Raw genomic sequence first — 7,960 nt, 5'->3', positions numbered from 1 at the left:
CCCCCCCCCCCCCACACGCTTGGTTACATTAGCTTGTGTATGTATTGGTTACATTATAGGCTAATTATGGGGAGTTTTGTGACTAGTTGGGAAATCTAATTACAATTTGTAACATTATTGCCAAACTCTAAATGATACTTTAAAATAAAGAACTTTTGGGGATGGGGCCGGTGGCTCACGCCTGTAATCCCAGCACTTTGAGAGGCCAAGGCGGGTAGATTATGAGGTCAGGAGATCGAGACCATCCTGGTTAACACAGTGAAACCCTGTCTCTACTGAAAATACAAAAAATTAGCCAGGCGTGGTGGCACACACCTGTGGTCCCAGTTACTCGGGAGGCTGAGGCAGGAGAATCACTTGAACCCGGGAGGCGGAGGTTGCAGTGAGCCGATATCACACCACTGCACTCCAGCCTGGTTGACAGAGCAAGACTCTGTCTCGAAAAAAAAGAAAAAAGAAAAGAAAAAAGAAAAAAGAACTTTTGGAACATAGTGAGATTGTGAGTTGGAGACAGCCTGTTCTACCTGGAGAGGATGGAGGGTCATTGCAGCTTCCTGTGGAATGCTGTGGAAGTGCTCCAAGCATCCCCAGGACATGGCATTTCTTTAAGAAAGGAGAGTTGAAATACAGATCCAAGTGAGGCACAGCACACGGAGAGAACTTGACGTCTGCAGACTTTACTCGCCTTTCCCAAAGGAAATGGAGACGTGCTAACTGCCTGTCTCATCTGATTCACAATCTTCATTTGCTTTTTCTTCTGCCTTTCCCAGGTTATATTAAGTTTAATTATAGGTTCGCTAGGTGTTATAGTTTTCCTAAGGTTTGTAAGAAAAACACACTTTCTGATCTCCCCACGTGCATGAAGACAATGAAGAAGGGAGGGAAGGAGAGAGGGAGTGAGGGAGGGCGAGCCAGTCATTGTAGACAGAAGAGTCATACACTGTATAACATTTCATTGGAAATTCATAATTTAGCAGAAAAGCAGTAGACAGCAAGGAGACTACAACAGGAAGGTATATTGCTCTGTGTGGTGGTAAGCTGGTGCTGATTTTGTTTATCTTACATGCTGGGTGGATGACAGCACATTCATTTCTGGTTGTTCTCTCTTTTAAGGAAGCCAGCATTGACATCACAGACTTAGATTTTGTATTTTTTTTTTAAAAAAACATTTATTAAAAGGTTCTTATGGATGGAAGCTATTTCAGAACTCCTCAGTGTTTTGTTTTTCAGAAGTTTTTTTTCATTGAGTGAGTCAGATATAAAGGTAAAATGAAAGAGCTGCTGTTAACTAAAGGTTGACTGTAAACAATGAAGCCTCATAAATTTAAGCTACTGGGATGTAGGACTGATTTGCAGACATTCGTTGCAAACAGGGCTTTCTAGAAGCACACCAAGCTGTCTCAACTGACAGCTTGTCCTTGGTTACTACCCTATCCTTGAGGGAGGCAGCCTATTTCCTGGAAGAAGTGACAAAAATATGTTTAATATCCCCCGCTTTCACTCGCAACTGGGAATTTTCTTTGTTTATTTTGAAATAATTACATACTTACAGGAGAGCTGCAGAAATAGACAAAGAACTTTTTAACCTGAACCTAAACACTTCAGTGTGCAATTCCTACAAACAAGGAATTCCTACTACACAATGTGCAATTCCTACTACACAATTCTAGTGCAATCATCAAAATAAAGAAATTCAAATCAAAACATTTCTGCCGTCTAATCCTCAGATGCCATTTAGTTTTGACAATTATTCAAATAGTATTTGTTGTAGCAAAAGGACCCAATCCTGGAACACCTGTTGCATGTAATCGTCATGTCTCTTTAGCGCCCTTCAGTCAGAAGAGTTCCTCGATCTTTCCTTCACTTTCCTAACTGCCACTTTTGATTGGATGTGCTGATTATTTTGTAGAATGTCTCTCAGTTTGGGTTTGTTGAATGTTTTCTCCGGATTAGATTGAGAGGTGCATTTTTGACAAGGTATTTACATCTGATCAGGTGGGGCATGATTTCAACCTGACCTATTATTATTGGTGATGTTCACTGTGGGGTTTTTGATTTTGCTTTTTTTTTTTTTTTTTTTTTTTTTTGAGACTGGGTCTCACTCTGTCACCTAGGCTAGAGTGCAGTGGCATGATCTCGGCTCCCTACAGCCTTGACCTCCCAGGCTCAGGTGATCCTCCCACCTCAGCCTCCCAAGTAGCTGGGGCTACAGGTACACTCCACCACTCCTGCGTAACTTTTGGTATTTCTGTAGAGACGGAGCTTTGCCATATCACTCAGGCTGGTCTCAAATTCCTGGGCTCAAGTGCTCCACAAGTCTTGGCCTCCCAAAGCACTGAAATTGCAGCCATGAGCCACCGCGCCCGGCCAATATTCACTTTGATTATTCAGTTGAGGTGGTATTTGTCAGGACTATTCATTGTAAAATTACTCTTTTTCCCTCTGTAGTTAATAAGAATTTGGCTGGAGGTACTCTGAAAGTATAAAATTTTCCCATTTCTTATTAAACATTCACCCACTAGTGCTAACATCTACTGATGTTTCTTGACTGAGTATCACTATGATTGTTGCTAAATGGTGATTCTAATTCCATTATGTCTACTTTTACCAGTTGTCATTTTACTGTAAAGAAAGCTCTCTCCTCTTTCTGTGTATTTGTTTGTATCAGTGTGGACTTACAGATTTCTATTTTACTCAAATGTTACAACTATTATCATTATTATTTATTTTGATAAATAAATTGTCCCAGGTTTGACCAGCAGGTGCCCTTTCAAGCCAGTTTCTCTGTCTTTTTGACATGCTCCCACCATTCTTTGAGAGGCTGTGAGTCTTTGGAGTGGCAGTTCTGCCAAGCTCAATGAAAAGAGATCTCAGAGGTTAAAGACCTGGGTTGTGGTCATCTTGGCTTCTTCCATTCCTAGGTGGGTATCACTGGGGAGTGGTTTTCTGTTCTAAGGTTTAAAATGGGGACAATCAGTCCCTACTACCATCTGAAGCAGTTGCTGTGAAATTCATCCTAAAGAGGGAGATTTTAAGATAGCCAACTTCCCTTCCTAGAATCTTTCCAGAATTGTTCTGTGCACTGATATTGCATGATGGCTCAAATCAGCTGATGAGGTGCCGCTTGAAACATCTGTCTGCCTGTCTCGTTTGTGGCCTGTGAGAGTTATTCGTTTCAATCAAATAAACATATGCTTGGCTTAAACGGCTTTTCCCTCTCCTAGGTATTTGATGCAATGCAGACTGGAATCCTCCCCACAAGGGTGCCCCGTCCTGAGTGTCACAGAGATCAATGCAGCAGTCATTTCCTGGGCAGGGAAAGCCCATCCACTGTGGCTCTGGAATGATGCCGGTGTTATCTTCTATTCCTAGGAAGGCCCTATCTCAAGTGGCTCTGGGCCATACAAACAGATGGAAACGGGTGTGGGGAAGCACAGGCCTCCTACCCATGTTTAGAGAGCTGCTCAGAGGCAGGAATCCAGAACCAGGAATGTCCCCAGTGGCTGCCCAGGGTACAAGTGGCAGGCAGTGGGGAGAATGGTATGTGAAGTCATTTGTAACCTGGCCCCAGCTTGGTTTTCAAGTCTCAGAGGAGATTATGGATATGGTAGTGCCTGGCTCCGTGCTTAGAATCCTGTCTTCTGCTATTTCCCTGACCTACACTCAGCCCCACAAGCCGAGATGTTTGCTGGACATTTCAGGCACTGCCACCCAGTTCTGTCTACCTTACCTGCTAACACCTGTTGACATCCTTCATGTGAAGGCTTCCCCAAACACTTCCCAATCAAAGCACTAAAAGGCAAACCCGAAATTAATAAAATGTCAGTTAAATCTGTACAGCAGAAAGCATAATGCCAATCTTGTTAATTACGAAATGTAGCATTCATGAAAATTTCATTGCTTCTGAAAATAATCTATGGCTGGATTTCCCTGGGTTTGTGTGATGATTACTGAAAACTGTGGAAAATCTAAAATCGAGCAAGTTGTTTATAGGCAATTACTTTCCGAAGCAAAAATTATAAAAGAACTACGAGATTTTTAAAGAGAAAAAATTACATCTGATATGAGATAAGCATGCATTTTAAGATGTTTAACATGACATGGAGTGGGGTCCCCAGACCAGGAGAGCTGAGGGCTTATGAAAGACCTAAGTGAGTGAGACCTGTTGCATGTAAAAAGCCCCCACTCTGGGGGCAGTACCACAGAGGTGGGACCCCAGAGGTGAAGGAAGAGTCCTCCTGCACTGGGTGGTCAAATTGCTATCAGCCCCTAGTTTGTGACCTGGACAGATTTCTCTGCTCTCCAGCCCTCAGGGTCCTCAATAACAGAAAAGCATATGCGAATATACAAAATTCCTTGCCCTCTTGTACCTCTAAAAACTGCCTGAAGAAGTTGAACTACATGCTGTCTCTCTGTCCTGAAGACTCTAAAATTCTATGTATCGTCCCCTGAGTTTTGACTCCAGGAGCTGTTTATTTTGAGACTCACTTTCTGCATAGTCCGTAATCACGGATTCAGCCTCTCACCGCTGGTGTCTGCCCTGGAGAGGAAGTGCAGCAGTCAGGTTTTGGGAGCTGCCTTCTCCCTCCCTTTCAACGGAATTGAGGCCCTGCCCTGGGGACTGGACAGAGAGAAAGGTAGGCTTTTCCCCCAGTCCATTAGTATACTGGTTTGTAGCTCTTACCTTTAAGAAGTATATCAAAGAGAGGAACAAATGAAGAAGAGTTATTTTGCAAAAGTGAAATTATTAGTTTTATATGGTCGCTGTAACAAATCACCACACATTGGGTGGCTTAAAACAGCAGAATTTATTCTCTCAGAGGTCTGGAGGCCAGAAGTCTAAAATCAGGGTGTTAGCAGGGCCGCAGCCTCTCTCTCTCTCTCTCTCTCTCTCTTTTTTAGACAGAGTTTCACTCTTATTGCCCAGGCTGGAGTGCAATGGCACGATCTCGGCTCACCACAACCTTGGCCTCCCAGGTTCAAGTGATTCTCCTGCCTCAGCCTCCCTAGTAGCTGGAATTAGAGGCATGCACCACCACGCCCGGCTAATTTTTGTATTTTCAGTAGAGACGGGGTTTCTTTATTTTTAATTTTACTGTTATTTTGTATTATACTTTATGTTCTGGGGTACATGTGCACAACGTGCAGGTTTGTTACATATGTATACATGTGCCATGTTGGTGTGCTGCACCCATTAACTCGTCATTTACATTAGATATGTCTCCTAATGCTATCCCTCCCCCCTTCCCCCACCCCACGACAGGCCCGGGTGTGTGATGTTCCCCCTTCCTGTGTCCAAGTGATCTCATTGTTCAAGAGACGGGGTTTCTCCCTGTTGGTTAGGCTGGTCTCAAACTCCCAACCTCAGGTGATCCGCCTGCCTGGGCCTCCAAAGTGCTGGGATTACAGGCGTGAGCCACCGCGCCCGGCCAGCAGGCTGTCTTCAAAGGCTCTAGGGAAGAAGCCTCCGTTGAGTCTATAAGCTCCCGGCGGTCCTAGGGTTCTTCCGTTTGTAAGGACATCGCTTCCATCTCCTCTGTCTTCTCTTCATCTCTGAGAAGGACACCTGTCCTTGGATCCAGGGCACATCCTGGTAATCCAAGATGATTTCATATGGAGAATCTTAATGACATCTGCAAGGTTCCCTTTCCAAATTAAGTCACATTCATGATTTGGGGGTTAAGATGTGGACATCTCTTTTCAGGGGGCATCATTCAACCTGCTACAGGGGGCATGACTGATGGGCTACTGGCTCTTAGCTGAGCTCTGGAGTTCCTTGGGTCACAGTGGATGAGAAGGTGGATTAGGCTTCTCTAAAGGGACAGGACTAATAGGACGGATGTCGATAGGAAGGAGAATTGGCTCGTACAGTCAGAAGAAGAAGTCCCACGATAGGCCCTCTGCCAGCTGAGGAGCAAGAAAGCCAGTCTGAGTCCCAAAACCTCAAAGTAGGGAAGCCGACAGTGTAACATTCAGTCTGTGGCCGAAGGCCAGAGAGAGAGACACTGGTGTGAGTTCAAGAGTCCAAAAGCCGAAGAACTTGGAGTCAGATGCTCAAGGGCAGGAAGCATCGAGCACGGGAGAAAGATGGAGGCTGCAAGACTCAGCAAGTCAGCTTCTCCCACCTGCTGCTGCCTGCTTTATTCTAGCCGCACTGGCAGCTGATGAGATGGTGCCCCCCCCCACACTGAGGGTGGGTCTGCCTCCCCCAGTCCACTGACTCAAATGTTCATCTCCTTTGGCAACACCCTCACAGACACACCCAGGAACATTACTTTGCATCCTTCAACCCAATCAAATTGACACTGTTTTAACTATGACATAAGGGTGCTGTTAACAGTGTCAGGAGTGGGGAGGATGGAAAGAGGAGGATGCATATAGTTCCTGCAGATGCTGGCTGGTGCTGTAATCCATCTCTCTTCCTTCCCAAAGGAGGATGATATATCAGGAAATTAGTCTTGGCTCTTCGGCAGTAACAAGCAACTCCAAAATCTCACAGGCTTACAACATCAAAAATATTTTCTTGCACGTCACCTGATGCCTGAGAGGCTGGTTCCCTTCACCGAGGGTGCAGTGGACCTAGAATCCTGCCAGCCTCGTGGATGTGGAGAAGAGCACATGGTAAACCTTGAGCTGGCTCTTAGATCTTCTGCCTGGAAGTGAGAGATGTCATTTCTGTACATTTCACTGGCCAGGGCAAATAGCATGGCCAAGTCTAACGTCAAGGAGGAGGAGAAATATTATCCTCTTTCAGGGAGGGGCAGTAAATATTTATGACCAACAGCGAGGCCTGCTACAGGTACCATCAGAAGAACCCCTCTGTGTGTTGAGAAGCGGCGTAGCTTCCCTTACCACTTCCCACAGAGGCAAGATTGCTGCTTGCCGAGGCCTTCTCAAGACCCTTAACAATCCCTTCTTCAAGGACTGTGCCATCTGCATGTTCCGACCACATCCCATTCTTTATCTTGCACTATCCAGGCCTTCTATCCTTCTCATTCCCTGTCTTCCAGGAAAAAAACGTCAAATTGTAGTTTTATGTCATTGTCCTGAAGAGCTGCTTGTTTGGACTATGCTTTCTAAACATAACCTAAATTGAGTGTTTAAAGCATGGTTATTTTTCACAGCAGTTGTAGGAAGAACACTTTGCTCCTTCCTGTCTTTGCAGGGGCTCTGCAAAATGGCGAAGGAACTGAATCCTCTGAAGCCTATTAAGGCAGAAGAGGCCTTAGAGGGTGGGTAGCTCAGCTTTCATGAACCTAGTGGTCCACATGGACTGCTAGGATTTTGTAAGGCCCCCAAATTGCAAGTAAAATTATGTGAGAGTTACATGTCTAGTAAATGTGTATTTTCTGGGGCCAGAAACTATATCTCATATCTAATTCTGAAAGGATCTGCAAACCCAGGAAGATTAAAGGATAACAAAGTCTAATCCAATCCCTTTATTTTACTGGTGATATTTACAGAAATTGCAGTTAGGTTCCTTGAACCAAATGGGTGATTCTATTTAATATATTACTGATACATTAAAAGCTTTTATTTTTTAACTGATGTATCAGAAACTTTTTCCCCAAACTTAACGTTTTGTTTCAGTGGGTTAATTTTTCAAATATTGCAACCTACTCTGGGAGAAAGGAGGACTCTTTGGAAAGTTACATTGACTTTTAAAACCACAAGGGTATCATTTGGTGCGTTCCTGCCCCAGCAATTATTACCCTTTGAGAGCCTGCAGAGCTACCTCCAGCCTTCCCTTTGGTCTCCGTGGGGACTCATTACATTTCTAACAGGCAAGTATGAAAACTTACAGTGCTGGCTTACCAGAAGGGTTTGCTTTGGGAATTTCACAGACAGGGCTGCTTCTGTCTTGTAAAGAAATTTACATCCCATGAAGCAGAATAGGGAATGACTGTGGCAGATGATGGTAATAGAACTGCATCAATATTACATGTCTGCCAGGCAGAGA

At 44.4% G+C, this 7,960-nt stretch overlaps 1 long non-coding RNA gene across 1 annotated transcript in view; it reads left to right on the top strand.

The window, feature by feature from the left end:
* The window catches only part of LOC108530454 (uncharacterized), a 5,900-nt gene extending 2,063 nt beyond the window's left edge, over positions 1–3,837 (top strand). The window contains exon 2 of the long non-coding RNA XR_001885838.1: positions 3,225–3,837. This is a non-coding gene — a long non-coding RNA (uncharacterized LOC108530454). The remainder of the gene's footprint in view (positions 1–3,224) is intronic.
* Positions 3,838–7,960: the final 4,123 nt, after the last annotated feature.

Source organism: Rhinopithecus bieti, unplaced genomic scaffold, assembly GCF_001698545.2.
Source record: "Rhinopithecus bieti isolate Rb0 unplaced genomic scaffold, ASM169854v2 scaffold_5626, whole genome shotgun sequence".
In the NCBI taxonomy this organism is placed as follows: Eukaryota; Metazoa; Chordata; class Mammalia; order Primates; family Cercopithecidae; genus Rhinopithecus; species Rhinopithecus bieti.
The sequence above is the reverse complement of the archived record's forward strand: the minus strand, read 5'-3'. Positions and strand labels throughout refer to the sequence as shown.